Source organism: Rhea americana, unplaced genomic scaffold (genome assembly GCF_003343005.1).
Source record: "Rhea americana isolate MKP2758 unplaced genomic scaffold, rheAme1 scaffold_66, whole genome shotgun sequence".
Taxonomy (NCBI): Eukaryota; Metazoa; Chordata; class Aves; order Rheiformes; family Rheidae; genus Rhea; species Rhea americana.
In genome coordinates, this window is record NW_028186823.1 from 93,514 (window position 1) to 103,934 (window position 10,421).

A 10,421-nucleotide genomic window follows, 5' to 3' on the forward strand; every position below is an offset into this window, starting at 1 on the left:
TTAATTTCAGTTACACCCATTCCATTCCGCTGATGTCAGTGGGATTACACAGTAGCTGGCAAAGMCAGGAAGGCAGCCTGAAGGCTCTGCATTCAAGGAAGGAATCTGATTCATGACCTCAAAGCTTTGAGGCCTTCATAAATCTTTTCTCTCACTACTGGATTCTTTCCTTAATATCTTGCATTTGATTTAGCAGACAGAACCACTTCCTCTTCCCAAAGTGTGGGGATAGGGGGAGGACAGGAAAGAACAGAGTAAATTAACATTTCCCTTATTTCCTTCTCTAAACAATATGGAAAACTAAGGCAGAAATTTGAAAATTCTGCAGCATATGCAATTGCTCTTTTCTTGTTTACTTCGAGTGATCTCTAACCGATAGAATTCAGTTTCAACAGAAGTATGATACCATGAACAAATCCTCCCACATAAGGATATAAATCAATACCCATTATATGACTCATTCTGCCAGGATGATTAGTTCTGGAAATGTCACACAATCACATACATTTCCTAGCTCAAATGTGTTAGGGCAGGCCTGTGCAATTCAGGACAGCACTTGTACTTTGCATGGTTTAGAAACACAACTGTAACTTAATGTATAGGAAATTTCAATTGCATTCGTTTCTCTGCATTTACATAGCTCTTTCATAATGGTGGCSTAATTTGAGCCAGCAAGCTGCCAGGAAACATTTTTTTTTTCAAAAAAGCAAAGAAAAGGGGCATAGCCAAGAAGTAGAATAGTTTGTATTATCTCCTTTCACTTAAAGATCCTAAAGCTCTAGACATGTTGGGCACAAATCCTGTTATACATACTTGTCACACTTCYATCTTTCCATTCCAGCAGCAGCTAGCTTTACAGAAGCAGTAGAATAAAAATGGGACAAAGCAATGGTAGCCTTGACTGTCTTAAAATCAGCCAATACCGAATGACTGCTGCAGGACTGCCCTGGCATACACGTCTATTTATAGAGCATCAAATACCGTTGGTAGCACTTAATCATAGTATTTAACTTATTACCAGATACATCCTTCTTAAATGGTTTCTGGTAGTATTATCCACCTCCACTATTAGTTCACTGGTATTAAGCATGAGTTCCCTGGAATAAATCCCAGATAAGGGTATTTTATTTTATCCCACACTTCTGAACACTAGAAGGTCAAACCCCTCCTTTCAGCAGCCTCTGTCTAGGTCCAGCAGAGGCTTTCACCCACTGAAGGGGTGGTAACTGATTTCCCTTGCCAAGACAGCCTATTGCAGCAAAGAGAAATACCAGGTTACAATTCAGTGCAAACATGAAGTCAGAAAAGGCTTGCATCTGCCCAAGTGGACCAGTGTGCTGAGTTCCACAGAAACACAAGGTTCCTCTTTAACTGGTCAGCTTAGTTTGCGCAGACTTACCTTTGCAGAATAAACTGGCACAACAGATCAGTCTCTTGATAACATCTTTCTCCTGCCAGGCTCTTCACACTGTACAGACTGGGTCTCGATTGACTCTCCTTCCCACATAAATAGGCTGTTTTGTAGTTTCAGAACTGACACCTACCACAAGTATCATGAACAAAGCAGGAATGTTGTCAGCACAGCTTACTAGCCCTTCCTAATTAGCATGGAATCCATATGCCCCATTACATCAAACATAGTAAGACACAGAAAAAACAAACTTCCAGTCTAACRAAAGTAGACATACCGGTGAGAGCAAGCATCTTTCACAATCATGCAAATTAAGCACTTTCAGCAACCTATACAACTTCCTCCTTATAAAAGTTGTGAAGAGACTAAGAGCTCTCCATCAGTTCCTAGATTTGCTGATGAATACTTCTGTCCATAGAGAATATCAGACTCTATGACTGACTCTCCTTCCTGCTTCCCTCCACCAGRTTGAAAGAAGTGGAATGTTACAAGAGAATGCTGAATTCGATCATTTGTAGTTACATATAATATAGAGACATTTTACAAGTCAACAGGCTGTACCCTTAGGAGGAAAGACAAAACAATAAAAAGGCTAATATAATTTTTATTTTTAGCTTTTTACGCAATTCTATAGTTTTCATTTTTATAAGCCCCTTTAAAGGATGTAAAGATTTGTGTTAGTGCATTTCTGTCAGGAGGAATCTTTCCTCCAAGAATAAATTATGACCTGTTTAACTGAAACAATGTCTAGCAATACACAAACGACAAGTTGGTGCAAACTTATAACAGTAACTTTACTGCAATTACATGCAAACTCCCGCAGGAAAAAAGCAATGGCTGTGGCCATTACACATTTCACAGCAAGTGACATGATGGAATTGAATGTTGTCATGGTTGAAAGCTTCAGGGATCTCATACACTTCATTGAGCCTGCCTTCAAAAGGCTACATCTCACCATGTTCCCTCTCAGCAAGATTCCCAGTATAGACAATGCTTACCATGCCAAGCCTCTGCAGCACTCAAGATCAGTCAGATGTAGCTGCAGTAAGGGAAAATACAGCAGCATCTTAAAGAACCACTTCTCAACCAAATAAGCTGTGGCCTTAGGAGCTAGTTTTAAAACTTGCCATATGCATACGAAAAAACTGTGTATAGGGCATTAGTAGTGAAAACATTTCCAAAAATGATTTTGAAAATATTTCTTTGAATACTGGTATTTTTTTCTAATTTGAAAGAATATAGTACCGCCTTTTGGAAAAGGAAAATGAAAGAGATGGCGTCTGTGTTACTRTCATCCAAGATTTACTTACAGAAAAGGAAAGAATACGGAACTATAGCTGTTCTACTTCCATTCCTGCCATCACTGCTGCCTGTGGGGGGTCATCAAGGCTGGTAGGGTGGAGAAAGGATCCTCTCCTGTTGTGTCAACTCTCGGTGCATGATAATATAGCATCTAACAAAACCAGGAGTGAGGGGAAGATCAGAATGATGCACAGGTACACAGACTTGTATGTGGGACCAATGAGATTGCTCTAGCACTGCAGTGCTCTGTCCCTTTGTAARGAACTTGTCCTCTAACTTGCAGTAGCTTTCAAAATGGAAAATCTGATGACTATATTATTGCATAATTTTCATCTAAGCAAATGTTCATTTTTGTAGTGTTTAATATTTCTGGTACTTAATGTATTGATTTGTAGCTGCTCATGCTTCCGAAATAAACAGATATAAAACAAATTGTACAAAGCCAGGAGAAAATGTAGATATTGTTGAGAAACCTGAACCACAGCCTTTTTGAAGCCCAGAATGCTCATACTGCTATATTTAGTGCCTTATTTGGTGGGAAAAAACAAACCACTAAAAGAAGATTTCTTCTAGCTTCGATTGAATACTACATCAGAACAAAGATAACTTTACAGATGACATTAAAGTAGCCAGAAAATGATATGCTTTTTATTTACTAACCTTTTTGAAGATCAGCTACTTGCTTCTATTGCTTTAAAATATTGTCGGAAAGTATCTTCTAACTTGGAGTATGCTATGATGAATACTAGTTGTAGTAAATCTGTCTACCTATTCTACCAGTCTATCTGGTTATCATGGAATATGACAGTAATTTTTACATACTATTTTAAAGAATGATGTCTTCCTTCTTGGTATTTAAGAAAAAAGAAAGCCTGAAGACATGCAACTTATTTGGAATTTAAGACTTTCAGAGTGTAGAATGCATTAAACAGTTTGTCCAGAACAATAAAAAAAAGTGAAAAAGGTATGTAAAGATGAGAACCAGAAACATGAAGTGTTACTGAAAATAAAATACAACAGCAAAATAAAATGGTGTCCCTTTTAGATACCACAAAAAAAAAACAGAATACTTTCCTCATCTAGATCCTGATACTGCACTCAGCTCTACAGTCACAGGAGTCTGACTGTGAGGCGTTCATTGCAAGATCAAGGCACTGGAGTGTAAAATAGAGACATAAGGCAAGACTAACATCAATGCAAATACAAAGTGAAGAGTAGAATACAAAGTTTAAGTTCACATAGCAGCAACGACAGACAAATACTACCCACATTACCTATAGATTCCAGCATTTTCCTTTCTTCTGTTTATTCCCTGTTCATTTATATCTTTTTTTTTTTCTCTCTTTGGTTATGCATGGCTGCCACTAATGAGGTTTGTCACTATTCCAGCAATATCTATGAAGGTAGTTGTGTATGGTGTTTGAACAGGAAAGCAGGTGAGTGAATTAGGAAGTAAATGGAACATCACATTAACAACCATAGCAGCCAAAAGCATTTCATCCCATGCGAAGCTTACTCTGGTGGAAGCTGGTTTTCTTCTTAATGAGTTTAATACACTGCTTCACAGCAATGGGCAAGTTGTCCAAATGGTCAATGTAACTGGACCTTCTACAGTTGTAGTAAGATCTTCCCAAACGCTTTTCTTGGGGGGGGGTTAGGGGGGGAAGGCTTTGTAGCTCTCAGGAACTGGATCTCTTGAAGAGATCTATTTGATAACAACATGGATTCCCCTATAATTCATTGTTATATATAATAGGTAATAKAGATGCACAAATCTTGGTTGTGATTGTGGAAAACTGTCTGAGCTGACTGAGGATTGTAGCCAAATTGTTTAACTTAACACGCATTTACTTGATCATGTCTGATACTTACAAGTTAAACTGTGTTCCTTTACAGGATTTTTTTACGAAATTACATAACAAAGATCATGTTGGTAGCAAAGATGTGGGAATTATTTTTTGTCACATCACAGTGCATTCAGCATTTGAGTATAAAAGAAGTTATGCATTAATGTCAGAGGTTAGGAATAGAGAGGTCAAAAATTCAGAAATATGTCTTATTTTCACATGAACTTCCTGGAGAAAAACAGATCAACACAAAGATTCTCAAAAAAATCCTTAACCATATTTTGCTATGCACACAGCATATACCTAAAGCATGTTAAGTAAATCACCACCACCACCACAAGTTAGGAAGTGTCATATATATCTTACGTATTTTCTTTCATCTTTCCAAGGTATTTGCATAGATCTGGATATTAGAATTTGATTCTCACCAAACTGACAGATGATCTAGATTTCCCAGAGGCAACAAAGAAATGGACACATCTCCAGGAGTATAAAATATGTAACACAAATCTGCTAAAACCGTGGAGTACCTTTTCCCAAACGAAAGCATCATGTTCTGAAGTGCAGTATCTCTCAAGCAAGAGTCAATATCCAAAGCTTAATCTTTTGTTGTTTAGGCTACACTACTGCTGAATAAGATCATCAAAACAAGGGTTTGATGCTGGCCATTTTACTCACTTTGGCTTCACACTGTTTGTTGATTCATCTTCCACAGATGTCCCGAACAGGTAAGTCCTTAGAGTACTACAGTAACTTTGATTACATTCTTCTTCAAATKAAGTGCATCTATCACAAACACTAGGAAGTGAAAAGTTTTTAATGTAAGATAAAGACTGCAAAATTACTGTTGGTATCTCATTTCATACAAAATATTCAGAAGGGTCTGAAAAAATAATATTTGCAATAGATCAAAGCACAAACATCTGTTCCACCGGGGGAATAATCTCCCTTGTTAATATAAATTAACTCATTTAAATATATGGTGTAGAAGAGAGAAGAAAAAGAAGTTGTTCTTTTGATTAGCTTTTCAGAAATATAATGGAGGGACACAATTAAGAAGTGATACATTTGTAGGGAAAAAGCCAGGAACACTGCAGGATAAGCAATTTCACTCAAAACATATAATAGTTTCTCAAGCAGACGAGCTGCATATGATTAATGGCTTTTCAATCTCTGTTGTTTTTCTGTCTTCATACTGTTCTCACATATGCCCAACTCAGCTCTTATCCATTCAAAAAGTATTTAGTTTCTTTGCTTGTATGAGGAGCTTAAAGCCCAAAACCTCAAGAAATATATAGCACTAACATAATAGGAAGTAGGAATCCAAACATATGTTAAACATTTTGAAATTTAGATCTCTAGTGCCTCTGATGTAGATCTACCATATTACTAATGTGTACTATGTAACCAAAGTATTTCTGATAACTGTGGGACTTCACTGAGGCTTGGCTGGTGCATAATGTTTTAAAACCCTGTTTTCCTACCAAAGCTGAGATAGACCATGGAGTACCACAGCCTCAGAAAAGTAATTCAGTATAAAGTGTTTTGTGGACCCTGGACTGGTCTTCCAGCATTTTCATTGTAACTATAAAACAAGGGTCACTCAGTAAGGATTGCAAAGTAGCAGAAAATATGATATAAGAAGAGTAAGGATTTTGTACATTAGAATATTCACCTTGTGTCTAATGCTATTTAAACAATAAACAGAATGTTTCAAGCAGAGTTGTACTGATATAATAAGGAAGTAAGAAGGGGTGTGGGATTCTGTGTAAGTAGTAACATCTAAAACAGCTAAGAACTGGATGGGGCAGATGGGAGTAGGCTGAGAGACCAATTATGGATCAGAAAAAACTACTCAATAAGAATGAGAAGTGGAGAGTAATAGGAACAGGAGCTCTAATTTGCAGTCAGAAAAGAAGCAAGATATTTAGAAATGTGAAGACAGTTAAGTCAGGCAAGTTAGATACAGCATACAGATAATTCTWTAAATTTATTTTTAAAAAGAGAAATTAGGAGTGAAATAAATGCGATGGTATATTCAGAGAGAATAATACCAGTTTAATAAACTGTTTTAAAGTAAAGCATTGTACAATAGGCAGAATAGGTTCATGACCAATATGATCTAAGTTCCTTTTTTGGCTCTACTGTTAAGTCACAATGTGACCTTTGAGCCAGTCACTTGAGACTAGATCCAATAAAGGACTCAGGCACCTTAAGCCTGACTTAGGCAGATTTGAGGTACCTAAGCCCAAAAGTATGACCTAAGCACCCTGCTCAGTTGCTTACTAACCCTAGAAGCACTAGGTCACTTTGTTACTCCAAAAAGGCATATATTTCTGCTCTTCAGCCCTCTGTGCACAAGACAGTTCAATCAGCAAGTGCCAGCTGTGGTAACTTTCAGGAACCTACCAATGTGCTTTTCTGGCCTGCACATTTCCTTTTTGTGGAAATGAAAGTACGAAGGACAAGTAATGCAGGCCGAGATTTCGTCTCAATATATGCTTAGGACGCAGCTGTGCTCCTTTTCTCTCTTTCTTGACAGCACAGTACCACAGTTTTAACAAGAAGGACAGAAAAACATCTCAGCTTATGCTGAGCACTAGCCTGGAAGTGATAAATGTGGACCTGAGCCTCTCCTTGACAGAGGGAGGGAGCAGAAACATGAGTCTCACTTCCTTYGCTCTGGAAATTGGTCCTACTTTCTTCTTAAAGGATACAGTAGACCTTTGCATGCCTATGGGACCTATTCCCAGGAGTGCGTTCCAGGCTCTGGATCTGAAGAAAATTTTTCTTGCAGCCACATCTTGGTGAGCTAGCTGAGGAGACAGCAAGGAGTTCAGAAGTATCCCCCTGATTATCATGCCTAGTTAGCTACTGTTAACTGTACCTTGCTCATCAAGTAAACTTTTTGCTCTTTAGAAATGCTTTATGCAGGGTATCAAGTGGCTTACACACCTAACACAGGGTTCTAGGTTAGTCTCTAATGGCAAAGATACACATACATATGTATAGATAGATAGATAGATATATTGCAGTTTTTAACTTGTCGGAGTATAAATCTTTGAACTTGCTTTGCTAGAATTTCTACATGATGCAAAATGAAGATAACGCTAGTTACTGGCTTCGATGAAGAGATGATACTTAATTTTGTTGGAAATGTCTGGTGTTATTTAGATGAAAGAAACCACTAAAGATAGTAAAAGTAAGAAACTTTTAAAAGTAAATTTCTGCATAATTTAAAATTTGATTTCACTCAAAATCTAAGTAACAAGCAATGTAACTAAAGATGGATTGATTAAAGGTGGCTTAACTTGTAAAAATACCATGAACTATGAATATTCCAAATATTCCATGGATTCTTGGAAAATGGAAAGGCTAGACAGAGAAATACCTTAAAAAAACAACCAAAGTAATTTCAAGTTTCAGTTCAGCAAATTTAGGTATTTAGAAATTTTAACTTCATGCTTGTAAGTTAGATTCTTCTAATTGTTTGTATTAAATGAGTTTCCTAAAGAGTGACAACCTACCCATAGAATATTAATATTTAATTGTTCATGTTAATAAGCAGACAAGAAAGTAGCTTTCTGTTAGCTCATACAGAAGAGCTTATTTTAAGATAAATTCTTAGTCTTTTAACAAAATGCTAGTGGTACAGTATAAGCATCGTTTCGCAGTATTCCAAATTTAAGTTTCAGTGGTAATTTCTTCAAGGTGAAATGTAGGTAGAGAAACCTATATTACAGAAATGTTAAATCTGCAAATAGGAGCATGAAAAACACWGCTGAGTCAAAAATAATCTAAATTATTAGTAGTAACAAGAAAACAAGAAATTTGTTTTTTATGTCAACATTTTAGAGTTTGAACAGCAACATTAGCTTGACCACATTGCACTTACGGCACATTAAATTATACATTTTGCAGCCTAACCAGTAATAAAAAATGCTGAATTTATATAACACATTTAAATTAAAGGTGACCTGTAAAAGAACTGGTCACATGCCCCCCCCCCTTTTTTTTGGTATTTATATGATGACCTCTAATGGTGTAATCTTTATTTTTTCCCCATATGATAATCCTATTAGAAATTCAGATACCTATTAGGTATTCTTTGGTCTAGAAGATTTTATGGTGTCTTGAGAACTAATGAATTATGAAAACACAAAACCAAAGGACTGGAAGTTGACTAATTTAGGCCATGATCTAGGCCATAAAGAGCRGCTTACATGATGAGTGTAGGATTTTTGTTCTGATTGTACAAAATGCTTTGGGTTTTGTTTGCTTTTGGTAACATAACTTTTTAATGAAAACATTGAATTTTATGAAATTAATTAGTTCTGATTAATTTTGGAGAAAATATTTAAAGACTTGCTCTTTTAAAATTAAATGGTACAGAGTGATTGCCTGATACGACCTGTAAGTTTCTAGCAAAGTCATGCTAGTTCTTCGGTACTACTGCCTTTGTGAAAGGCATGAAAATATAGCAGCTGGGGGAAAACAAAGGCCTTTAAAGAAATTCTTGCTGGTATTRTTAGAAAATAAAAACATGTTTCTACTTCTCTTTGTATACATTTCTGTTGATCTCTGCTTTTCACCCAAGAATCAAAGTAAGTCATTTATATTGTTTGCAGGTTTTTTAGGGCTATAATTTTGGGCTCCTGTCACTGAAAGGAGATTTAACTGTTTTTACTGCGCTAAAAAAAAAAAAGAAGTTTCTGCCTGTTCCTTGTCCAGATTTGACTGTGCCACATGCCAGTAGCGTAAAGAGCGCACTTCCTTGAATGCCTGTACACAAAGCAACACGCTCAGAGCTGTGCTAAGCAGACGTTACATTTAATACAAACTTAACTTGATATCTGGTGTCAGTAAGAATTATTTATACGTATCTGGGATCTAACGAGGAGCCACTCGCGCGCCCGGAGACGACGGGACGCCAAATCCCGCGGCAGAGCCACCGCCCTTCTCTCAGAGCTCCCACCGGAGGGCGCTGCCCGCCCCGGCGCTCCGGGGGGCCCGCGGCGGGTCCGGCGCCGTCGGGCCGCCGCCACCTCCGCCGCGAGCTGCCGGAGCGGAGTGGAGCGGCGGCCGCTCCCCGCCGCTTTGCGCCTCCTCCACCCGCCCTTCCCCTCGCGCGGGCCGCCCGCGTCGCTTCTCCCTCACGAAGTGCCGCGCCGCCGGCGGGGCGCTCCGGGCGCACCTCAGCCCGACCTGCGCCGGGGGCAAGCGGGGCCCGCACGCGGCTGGCACCTCCCGGCCGGCAGAGCGGAGGAGGAGAAGCGCATTTCAAAACCTCCTGCGCCGTTGCGCGACAACTCTCTCAGCCTCTCGCTCGCTTGGGCCAGCAACGCAGCCGTTACTGCCGTTGCCGGCTCGGCCGCGTTGGCGGGCGGGGGGGGCGTGGCGGCGGCGCGCGCATGCTCGCCCACGCCGCGTGACGTGCGCTGCCTGGGAAGCCCGAACGAGATCAAAGCGGCAGCGGGCTGTGCCGGGCCGTGCCGCGCCGGCAGCGGGCGGGTCCGCGGGGGGAGGCGTCCCGCCCGCGGCGGCAGCAGCGTCCCGCCCGCGGGATAAAGCCCTTCGCGGGCGGCGCTAGGGGGGCAGAGCGAGGGGGCGGGAGCTGCGAGCGAGCCGCCTCGAAAACTGTTGGCGGCTTTTTTTTTCTCTCGCTCTCTTCCCCCCCCTTCCCGTCCCCTCTCTCTCGCTTTTTCTTCGCTTCCCTCCGCGCTTCCCTTCCGCGGAGCGGGCGGCGGCGCCGGCGGGCATGAGGGGCCGCCTCGTGTCCTCCGCCGCTGCCGCTCTGGCGGTCTCCTTTCCACTGCCTGAGCCCGCCCGCCCTTTGCTGCCAGAGCAAAAGGACGTTCTGG